A 12,886-nucleotide genomic window follows, 5' to 3' on the forward strand; every position below is an offset into this window, starting at 1 on the left:
TGATTTACTTCTGAGACCTTAGAATTCTGTGCAGAGATTTTGCGGCTATCTCCTTTCTATTAGTTTTTGTGCTAACATTCTCATGTGTAAAACTAGCATTTACACTATAGGAAAGCATAACCGGCGGTATAGCAGCTAGCTCTTTAAACCTAAATGAAACAACATGGCACATATGCTTTATTTCTGAGAACTAAGCATTGTGTGCAGAGATTTTTCAGCTATCTCCTTTTCTTCAGTTTTTGTGCTAACATTCCTATCTGTAAAACTACCATTTACACTATAGGAAAGCATAACCGGTGGTATAGCAGCTAACTCTTTAAAACTAAATGAAACAACATGGCACATATGATTTACTTCTGAGACCTAAGAATTCTGTGCAGAGATTTTGCGGCTATCTCCTTTCTTTCAGTTTTTGTGCTAACATTGTTATCTGTAAAACTAGCATTTACACTATAGGAAAGCATAACCGGTGGTATAGCAGCTAACTCTTTAAACCTAAATGAGACAACATGGCACATATGATTTACTTCTGAGAACTAAGCATTGTGTGCAGAGATTTTTCAGCTATGTCCTTTTTCAGTTTTTTTGCTAACATTCCTATCTGTAAAACTACCATTTACACTATAGGAAAGCATAACCGGCGGTATAGCAGCTAACTCTTTAAAAAATAATGAAACAACATGGCACATATGATTTACTTCTGAGACCTAAGGATTCTGTGCAGAGACTTTGCGGCTATCTCCTTTCTTTAATTTTTTTTGCTAACATTCTTATCTGTAAAACTACCATTTACACTATAGGAAATCATAACCGGCGGTATAGCAGCTAACTCTTTAAACCTAAATGAAACAACATGGCACATACGATTTACTTCTGAGAACTAAGCATTGTGTGCAGAGATTTTTCAGCTATCTCCTTTTCTTCAGTTTTTGTGCTAACATTCCTATCTCTAAAACTGGCATTTACACTATAGGAAAGCATAACCGGCGGTATACCAGCTAACTCTTTAAAACTAAAGGAAACAACATGGCACATATGATTTACTTCTCAGACCTAAGAACTCTGTGCAGAGATTTTGCGGCTATCACCTTTCTTTCAGTTTTTGTGCTAACATTCTTTTCAGTAAAACTACCATTTACACTATAGGAAAGCATAACCGGCGGTATAGCAGCTAACTCTTTAAACCTAAATGAAACAACATGGCACATATAATTTTCTTCTGAGAACTAAGCATTGTGTGCAGAGATTTTTCAGCTATCTCCTTTTCTTCAGTTTTTGTGCTAACATTCCTCTCTGTAAAACTACCATTTACACTATAGGAAAGCATAACCGGCGGTATAGCAGCTAACTCTTTAAACCTAAATGAAACAACATGGCACATATAATTTTCTTCTGAGAACTAAGCATTGTGTGCAGAGATTTTTCAGCTATCTCCTTTTCTTCAGTTTTTGTGCTTACATTCCTATCTGTATAACTACCATTTACACTATAGGAAAGCATAACCGATGGGATAGCAGCTAACTTTAAACCTAAATGAAACAACATGGCACATATTATTTACTTCTGAGAACTAAGCATTGTGTGCAGAGATTTTTCAGCTATCTCCTTTTCTTCAGTTTTTGTGCTAACATTCCTATCTGTAAAACTAGCATTTAAACAATATGAAAGCATAACCGGCGGTATAGCAGCTAACTCTTTAAAACTAAATGAAACAACATGGCACATATGATTTACTTCTGAGACCTAAGAATTCTGTGCAGAGATTTTGCGGCTGTCTCCTTTCTTTCAGTTTTTGTGCTAACATTCTTCTCTGTAAAACTAGCATTTACACTAGAGGAAAGCATAACCGGCGGTATAGCAGCTAACTCTTTAAACCTAAATGAAACAAGATGACATATATGATTTACTTCTGAGAACTAAGCATTGAGTGCAGAGAATTTTCAGCTATCTCCCTTTCTTCAGTTTTTGTGCTAACATTCCTAGCTGTAAAACTAGCCTTTACACTGTAGGAAAGCATAACCGGCGGTATAGCAGCTAACTCTTTAAACCTAAATGAAACAAGATGACATATATGATTTACTTCTGAGAACTAAGCATTGTGTGCAGAGATTTTTCAGCTATCTCCTTTTCTTCAGTTTTTGTGCTAACATTCCTATCTGTAAAACTAGCATTTAAACAATATGAAAGCATAACCGGCGGTATAGCAGCTAACTCTTTAAAACTAAATGAAACAACATGGCACATATGATTTACTTCTGAGACCTAAGAATTCTGTGCAGAGATTTTGCGGCTATCTCCTTTCTTTCAGTTTTTGTGCTAACATTCTTATCTGTAAAACTAGCATTTACACTATAGGAAAGCATAACCGGTGTATAGCAGCTAACTGTTTAAACCTAAATGAAACAACATGGCACATATGATTTACTTCTGAGAACTAAGCATTGTGTGCAGAGATTTTTCAGCTATGTCTTTTTCAGTTTTTTTGCTAACATTCCTAATGTAAAACTACCATTTACACTATAGGAAAGCACAACCGGTGGTATAGCAGCTAACTCTTTAAAACTAAATGAAACAACATGGCACATATGATTTACTTCTGAGACCTAAGGATTCTGTGCAGAGACTTTGCGGCTATCTCCTTTCTTTAATTTTTTTTGCTAACATTCTTATCTGTAAAACTAGCATTTACACTATAGGAAATCATAACCGGTGGTATAGCAGCTAACTCTTTAAACCTAAATGAAACAACATGGCACATACGATTTACTTCTGAGAAATAAGCATTGTGTGCAGAGATTTTTCAGCTATCTACTTTTCTTCAGTTTTTGTGCTAACATTCCTATATGTAAAACTGGCATTTACACTATGGGAAAGCATAACCGGCGGTATACCAGCTAACCTTTTAAACCTAAAGGAAACAACATGGCACATATGATTTACTTCTCAGACCTAAGAACTCTGTGCAGAGATTTTGCGGCTATCTCCTTTCTTTCAGTGTTTGTGCTAACATTCTTATCTGTAAAACTACCATTTACACTGGAGGAAAGCATAACCGGCGGTAGAGCAGCTAACTCTTTAAACCTAAATGAAACAACATGGCACATATTATTTACTTCTGAGAACTAAGCATTGTGTGCAGAGATTTTTCAGCTATCTCCTTTTCTTCATTTTTTGTGCTAACATTCCTATCTGTAAAACTATCATTTACACTATAGGAAAGCAAAACCGGCGGTATAGCAGCTCAGTCTTTCAAATTAAATGAAACAACATGGCACATATGATTTACTTCTGAGACCAAAGAATTCTGTGCAGAGATTTTGCGGCTATCCCCTTTCTTTCAGTTTTTGTGCTAACATTCTTATCTGTAAAACTAGCATTTACACTATAGGAAAGCATAAGTGGCTGTATAGCAGCTAACTCTTTAAACCTAAATGAAACAACGTTGCACATATGATTTACTTCTGGGAACTAAGCATTGTGTGCAGAGATTTTCCAGCTATCTCCTTCTCTTCAGTTTTTGTGCTAACATTCCTATCTGTAAAACTACTATTTACACTATAGGAAAGCATAACCGGTGGTATAACAGATAACTCTTTAAACCTAAATGAAACAATATGGCACATATGATTTCCTTCTGAGAACTAAGCATTGTGTGCAGAGATTTTGCAGCTATCTCATTTACTTCAGATTTTGTGCTAACATTCATATCTTTATTCACGTATTTACTATATATGAAAGCATAACTAAGGGGATAGCAGCTAACTCTTTAAACCTAAATGAAACTACATGCACATATGATTTACTTCTCAGAACTAAGCATTGTGTGCAGAGATTTTGCGGCTATCTCCTTTCCTACAGTTTTTGTGCTAACGTTCCTATCTGTAAAACTACCATTTACACTATAGGAAAGCATAACCGGCGGTATAGCAGCTAACTCTTTAAACCTAAATAAAACAACATGGCACCTATGATTTACTTTTGAGACCTAAGAATTCTGTGCAGAGATTTTGGGGCTGTCTCCTTTCTTTCAGTTTTTGTGCTAACATTCTTATCTGTAAAACTAGCATTTACACTATAGGAAAGCATAACCGGCGGTATAGCAGCTAGCTCTTTAAACCTAAATGAAACAACATGGCACATATGATTTACTTCTGAGAACTAAGCATTGTGTGCAGAGATTTTGCAGCTATCTCCTTTACTTCAGATTTTGTGCTAACATTCATATCTTTATACTAGTATTTCCTATATACTAAAACATAACTAAGGGGATAGCAGCTAACTCTTTAAACCTAAATGAAACTACATGCACATATGATTTACTTCTCAGAACTAAGCATTGTGTGCAGAGATTTTGCGGCTATCTCCTTTCCTTCAGTTTTTGTGCTAACATTCCTATCTGTAAAACTACCATTTACCCTATAGGAAAGCATAACCAGCGGTATAGCAGCTAACTCTTTAAACCTAAATGAAACAACATGGCACATATGATTTACTTCTGAGACCTAAGAATTCTGTGCAGAGATTTTGCAGCTGTCTCCTTTCTTTCAGTTTTTGTGCTAACATTCTTATTTGTAAAACTAGCATTTACACTATAGGAAAGCATAACCGGCGGTATAGCATCTAACTCTTTAAACCTAAATGAAACAACATGGCATATATGATTTACTTCTGAGAACTAAGCATTGTGTGCAGAGAATTTGCAGCTATCTCCCTTTCTTCAGTTTTTGTGCTAACATTCCTATCTGTAAAACTAGCATTTACACTATAGGAAAGCATAACCGGCGATATAGCAGCTAACTCTTTAAAACTAAATGAAACAACATGGCACATATGATTTACTTCTGAGACCTTAGAATTCTGTGCAGAGATTTTGCGGCTATCTCCTTTCTTTCTGTTTTTGTGCTAACATTCTTATGTGTAAAACTAGCATTTACACTATAGGAAAGCATAACCGGCGGTATAGCAGCTAGCTCTTTAAACCTAAATGAAACAACATGGCACATATGATTTACTTCTGAGAACTAAGCATTGTGTGCAGAGATTTTTCAGCTATCTCCTTTTCTTCAGTTTTTGTGCTAACATTCCTCTCTGTAAAACTACCATTTACACTATAGGAAAGCATAACCGGCGGTATAGCAGCTAACTCTTTAAACCTAAATAAAAAAACATGGCACATATTATTTACTTCTGAGAACTAAGCATTGTGTGCAGAGATTTTTCAGCTATCTCCTTTTCTTCATTTTTTGTGCTAACATTCCTATCTGTAAAACTAGCATTTACACTATAGGAAAGCATAACCGGCGGTATAACAGCTAACTCTTTAAAACTAAATGAAACAACATGGCACATGTGATTTACTTCTGAGACCTAAGGATTCTGTGCAGAGATTTTGCGGCTATCTCCTTTCTTTCAATTTTTGTGCTAACATTCTTATGTGTAAAACTAGCATTTACAGTATAGGAAAGCATAATCGGCGGTATAGCAGCTAGCTCTTTAAACCTAAATGAAAAGACATGGCACATATGATTTACTTCTGAGAACTAAGCATTGTGTGCAGAGATTTTTCAGCTATCTCCTTTTCTTCAGTTTTTGTGCTTACATTCCTATCTGTATAACTCCCATTTACACTATAGAAAAGCATAACCGATGGGATAGCAGCTAACTTTAAACCTAAATGAAACAACATTGCACATATTATTTACTTCTGAGAACTAAGCATTGTGTGCAGAGATTTTTCAGCTATCTCCTTTTCTTCAGTTTTTGTGCTAACATTCCTATCTGTAAAACTAGCATTTAAACAATAGGAAAGCATAACCGGCGGTATAGCAGCTATCTCTTTAAAACTAAATGAAACAACATGGCACATATGATTTACTTCTGAGACCTAAGAATTCTGTGCAGAGATTTTGCGGCTATCTCCTTTCTTTCAGTTTTTGTGCTAACATTCTTATCTGTAAAACTAGCATTTACACTATAGGAAAGCATAACCGGCGGTATAGCAGCTAACTCTTTAAACCTAAATGAAACAAGATGGCATATATGATTTACTTCTGAGAACTAAGCATTGTGTGCAGAGAATTTTCAGCTATCTCCCTTTCTTCAGTTTTTGTGCTAACATTCCTAGCTGTAAAACTAGCATTTACACTGTAGGAAAGCATAACCGGCGGTATAGCAGCTAACTCTTTAAAACTAAATGAAACAACATGGCACATATGATTTACTTCTGAGACCTAAGAATTCTGTGCAGAGATTTTGCGACTTTCTTCTTTCTTTCAGTTTTTGTGCTAACATTCTTATCTGTAAAACTTGCATTTACACTATAGGAAAGCATAACCGGCGGTATAGCAGCTGACTCTTTAAACCTAAATGAAACAATATGGCACATATGATTTACTTCTGAGAACTAAGCATTGTGTGCAGAGATTTTGCAGCTATCTCCTTTACTTCAGATTTTGTGCTAACATTCATATCTTTATACTAGTATTTCCTATATACTAAAGCATAACTAAGGGGATAGCAGCTAACTCTTTAAACCTAAATGAAACTACATGCACATATGATTTACTTCTCAGAACTAAGCATTGTGTGCAGAGATTTTGCGGCTATCTCCTTTCCTTCAGTTTTTGTGCTAACATTCCTATCTGTAAAACTACCATTTACCCTATAGGAAAGCATAACCGGCGGTATAGCATCTAACTCTTTAAACCTAAATGAAACAACATGGCATATATGATTTACTTCTGAGAACTAAGCATTGTGTGCAGAGAATTTGCAGCTATCTCCCTTTCTTCAGTTTTTGTGCTAACATTCCTATCTGTAAAACTAGCATTTACACTATAGGAAAGCATAACCGGCGGTATAGCAGCGAACTCTTTAAAACTAAATGAAACAACATGGCACATATGATTTACTTCTGAGACCTTAGAATTCTGTGCAGAGATTTTGCGGCTATCTCCTTTCTTTCTGTTTTTGTGCTAACATTCTTACGTGTAAAACTAGCATTTACACTATAGGAAAGCATAACCGGCGGTATAGCAGCTAGCTCTTTAAACCTAAATGAAACAACATGGCACATATGATTTACTTCTGAGAACTAAGCATTGTGTGCAGGGATTTTTCAGCTATCTCCTTTTCTTCAGTTTTTGTGCTAACATTCCTATCTGTAAAACTACCATTTACACTATAGGAAAGCATAACCGGCGGTATAGCAGCTAACTGTTTAAACCTAAATAAAAAAACATGGCACATATTATTTACTTCTGAGAACTAAGCATTGTGTGCAGAGATTTTTCAGCTATCTCCTTTTCTTCATTTTTTGTGCTAACATTCCTATCTGTAAAACTAGCATTTACACTATAGGAAAGCATAACCGGCGGTATAACAGCTAACTCTTTAAAACTAAATGAAACAACATGGCACATGTGATTTACTTCTGAGACCTAAGGATTCTGTGCAGAGATTTTGCGGCTATCTCCTTTCTTTCAATTTTTGTGCTAACATTCTTATGTGTAAAACTAGCATTTACAGTATAGGAAAGCATAACCTTAGATATAGCAGCTCACTCTTTAAACCTAAATGAAACAACATGACACATACGATTTACTTCTGAGAACTAAGCATTGTGTACAGAGATATTTCAGCTATCTCCTTTTGTTCAGTTTTTGTGCTAACATTCCTATCTGTAAAACTGGCATTTACAGTATAGGAAAGCATAACCGGTGGTATACCAGCTAACTCTTTAAAACTAAATGAAACAACATGGCACATATGATTTACTTCTGAGAACTAAGCATTGTGTGCAGAGATTTTTCAGCTATCTCCTTTTCTTCAGTTTTTGTGCTAACATTCCTATCTGTAAAACTAGCATTTAAACAATAGGAAAGCATAACCGGCGGTATAGCAGCTAACTCTTTAAAACTAAATGAAACAACATGGCACATATGATTTACTTCTGAGACCTAAGAATTCTTTGTAGAGATTTTGCGGCTATCTCCTTTCTTTCAGTTTTTGTGCTAACATTCTTATCTGTAAAACTATCATTTACACTATAGGAAAGCATAACCTTAGATATAGCAGCTCACTCTTTAAACCTAAATGAAACAACATGACACATACGATTTACTTCTGAGAACTAAGCATTGTGTACAGAGATATTTCAGCTATCTCCTTTTGTTCAGTTTTTGTGCTAACATTCCTATCTGTAAAACTGGCATTTACAGTATAGGAAAGCATAACCGGTGGTATACCAGCTAACTCTTTAAAACTAAATGAAACAACATGGCACATATGATTTACTTCTGAGACCTAAGAATTCTGTGCAGAGATTTTGCGGCTATCTTCTTTCCTTCAGTTTTTGTGCTAACATTCTTATCTGTAAAACTACCATTTACACTATAGGAAAGCTTAACCGGCGGTATAGCAGCTAACTCTTTAAACCTAAATGAAACAACATGGGACATATGATTTACTTCTGAGAACTGAGCATTTTGTGCAGAGATTTTCAGCTATCTCCTTTTCTTCAGTTTTTGTGCTAACATTCCTATCTGTAAAACTACCATTTACACTACAGGAAAGCATAACCAGCGGTATAGCAGCTAACTCTTTAAACCTAAATGAAACAACATGTCACATATGATTTACTTCTGAGAACTAAGCATTGTGTGCAGAGATTTTTCAGCTATCTCCTTTTTCAGTTTTGTTGCTAACATTCCTATCTGTAAAACTACCATTTACACTATAGGAAAGCATAACCGGCGGTATAGCAGCTAACTCTTTAAACCTAAATGAAACAATATGGCACATATGATTTACTTCTGAGAACTAAGCATTGTGTGCAGAGATTTTGCAGCTATCTCCTTTACTTCAGATTTTGTGCTAACATTCATATCTTTATACTAGTATTTACTATATACTAAAGCATAACTAAGGGGATAGCAGCTAACTCTTTAAACCTAAATGAAACTACAGGCACATATGATTTACTTCTCAGAACTAAGCATTCTGTGCAGAGATTTTGCGGCTATCTCCTTTCCTTCAGTTTTTGTGCTAACATTCCTATCTGTAAAACTACCATTTACCCTATAGGAAAGCATAACCGGCAGTATAGCTGCTAACTCTTTAAACCTAAATGAAACAACATGGCACATATGATTTACTTCTGAGACCTAAGAATTCTGTGCAGAGATTTTGCGGCTGTCTCCTTTCTTTCAGTTTTTGTGCTAACATTCTTATTTGTAAAACAAGCATTTACACTATAGGAAAGCATAACCGGCGATATAGCATCTAACTCTTTAAACCTAAATGAAACAACATGGCACATATGATTTACTTCTGAGAACTAAGCATTGTGTGCAGAGAATTTGCAGCTATCTCCCTTTCTTCAGTTTTTGTGCTAACATTCCTATCTGTAAAACTAGCATTTACACTATAGGAAAGCAAAACCGGCGGTATAGCAGGTAACTCTTTAAAACTAAATGAAACAACATGGCACATATGATTTACTTCTGAGACCTTAGAATTCTGTGCAGAGATTTTGCGGCTATCTCCTTTCTATTAGTTTTTGTGCTAACATTCTCATGTGTAAAACTAGCATTTACACTATAGGAAAGCATAACCGGCGGTATAGCAGCTAGCTCTTTAAACCTAAATGAAACAACATGGCACATATGCTTTATTTCTGAGAACTAAGCATTGTGTGCAGAGATTTTTCAGCTATCTCCTTTTCTTCAGTTTTTGTGCTAACATTCCTATCTGTGAAACTACCATTTACACTATAGGAAAGCATAACCGGTGGTATAGCAGCTAACTCTTTAAAACTAAATGAAACAACATGGCACATATGATTTACTTCTGAGACCTAAGAATTCTGTGCAGAGATTTTGCGGCTATCTCCTTTCTTTCAGTTTTTGTGCTAACATTGTTATCTGTAAAACTAGCATTTACACTATAGGAAAGCATAACCGGTGGTATAGCAGCTAACTCTTTAAACCTAAATGAGACAACATGGCACATATGATTTACTTCTGAGAACTAAGCATTGTGTGCAGAGATTTTTCAGCTATGTCCTTTTTCAGTTTTTTTTGCTAACATTCCTATCTGTAAAACTACCATTTACACTATAGGAAAGCATAACCGGCGGTATAGCAGCTAACTCTTTAAAACTAAATGAAACAACATGGCACGTATGATTTACTTCTGAGACCTAAGGATTCTGTGCAGAGACTTTGCGGCTATCTCCTTTCTTTAATTTTTTTTGCTAACATTCTTATCTGTAAAACTACGATTTACACTATAGGAAATCATAACCGGCGGTATAGCAGCTAACTCTTTAAACCTAAATGAAACAACATGGCACATACGATTTACTTCTGAGAACTAAGCATTGTGTGCAGAGATTTTTCAGCTATCTCCTTTTCTTCAGTTTTTGTGCTAACATTCCTATCTCTAAAACTGGCATTTACACTATAGGAAAGCATAACCGGCGGTATACCAGCTAACTCTTTAAAACTAAAGGAAACAACATGGCACATATGATTTACTTCTCAGACCTAAGAACTCTGTGCAGAGATTTTGCGGCTATCACCTTTCTTTCAGTTTTTGTGCTAACATTCTTTTCAGTAAAACTACCATTTACACTATAGGAAAGCATAACCGGCGGTATAGCAGCTAACGCTTTAAACCTAAATGAAACAACATGGCACATATGATTTACTTCTGAGAACTAAGCATTGTGTGCAGAGATTTTTCAGCTGTCTCCTTTTCTTCCGTTTTTGTGCTAACATTCCTATCTGTAAAACTACCATTTACACTATAGGAAAGCATAACCGGCGGTATAGCAGCTAACTCTTTAAACCTAAATAAAAAAACATGGCACATATTATTTACTTCTGAGAACTAAGCATTGTGTGCAGAGATTTTTCAGCTATGTCCTTTTCTTCATTTTTTGTGCTAAGATTCCTATCTGTAAAACTAGCATTTACACTATAGGAAAGCATAACCGGCGGTATAACAGCTAACTCTTTAAAACTAAATGAAACAACATGGCACATGTGATTTACTTCTGAGACCTAAGGATTCTGTGCAGAGATTTTGCGGCTATCTCCTTTCTTTCAATTTTTGTGCTAACATTCTTATGTGTAAAACTAGCATTTACAGTATAGGAAAGCATAATCGGCGGTATAGCAGCTAGCTCTTTAAAACTAAATGAAACAACATGGCACATATGATTTACTTCTGAGAACTAAGCATTGTGTGCAGAGATTTTGCGGCTATCTCCTTTCTTTCAGTTTTTGTGCTAACATTCTTATCTGTAAAACTAGCATTTACACTATAGGAAAGCATAACCGGTGTATAGCAGCTAACTGTTTAAACCTAAATGAAACAACATGGCACATATGATTTACTTCTGAGAACTAAGCATTGTGTGCAGAGATTTTTCAGCTATGTCTTTTTCAGTTTTTTTGCTAACATTCCTACTGTAAAACTACCATTTACACTATAGGAAAGCAGAACCGGTGGTATAGTAGCTAACTCTTTAAAACTAAATGAAACAACATGGCACATATGATTTACTTCTGAGACCTAAGGATTCTGTGCAGAGACTTTACGGCTATCTCCTCTCTTTAATTTTTTTTGCTAACATTCTTATCTGTAAAACTAGCATTTACACTATAGGAAATCATAACCGGCGGTATAGCAGCTAACTCTTTAAACCTAAATGAAACAACATGGCACATACGATTTACTTCTGAGAACTAAGCATTGTGTGCAGAGATTTTTCAGCTATCTACTTTTCTTCAGTTTTTGTGCTAACATTCCTATCTGTAAAACTGGCATTTACACTATGGGAAAGCATAACCGGCGGTATACCAGCTAACCTTTTAAACCTAAAGGAAACAACATGGCACATATGATTTACTTCTCAGACCTAAGAACTCTGTGCAGAGATTTTGCGGCTATCTCCTTTCTTTCAGTTTTTGTGCTAACATTCTTATCTGTAAAACTACCATTTACACTGGAGGAAAGCATAACCGGCGGTAGAGCAGCTAACTCTTTAAACCTAAATGAAACAATATGGCACATATGATTTACTTCTGAGAACTAAGCATTGTGTGCAGAGATTTTGCAGCTATCTCCTTTACTTCAGATTTTCTGCTAACATTCATATCTTTATACTAGTATTTCCTATATACTAAAGCATAACTAAGGGGATAGCAGCTAACTCTTTAAACCTAAATGAAACTACATGCACATATGATTTACTTCTCAGAACTAAGCATTGTGTGCAGAGATTTTGCGGCTATCTCCTTTCCTTCAGTTTTTGTGCTAACATTCCTATCTGTAAAACTACCATTTACCCTATAGGAAAGCATAACCAGCGGTATATCAGCTAACTCTTTAAACCTAAATGAAACAACATGGCACATATGATTTACTTCTGAGACCTAAGAATTCTGTGCAGAGATTTTGCAGCTGTCTCCTTTCTTTCAGTTTTTGTGCTAACATTCTTATTTGTAAAACTAGCATTTACACTATAGGAAAGCATAACCGGCGGTATAGCATCTAACTCTTTAAACCTAAATGAAACAACATGGCATATATGATTTACTTCTGAGAACTAAGCATTGTGTGCAGAGAATTTGCAGCTATCTCCCTTTCTTCAGTTTTTGTGCTAACATTCCTATCTGTAAAACTAGCATTTACACTATAGGAAAGCATAACCGGCGGTATAGCAGCTAACTCTTTAAAACTAAATGAAACAACATGGCACATATGATTTACTTCTGAGACCTTAGAATTCTGTGCAGAGATTTTGCGGCTATCTCCTTTCTTTCTGTTTTTGTGCTAACATTCTTATGTGTAAAACTAGCATTTACACTATAGGAAA

Source organism: Dasypus novemcinctus, chromosome 11 (genome assembly GCF_030445035.2).
Source record: "Dasypus novemcinctus isolate mDasNov1 chromosome 11, mDasNov1.1.hap2, whole genome shotgun sequence".
NCBI lineage: Eukaryota > Metazoa > Chordata > Mammalia > Cingulata > Dasypodidae > Dasypus > Dasypus novemcinctus.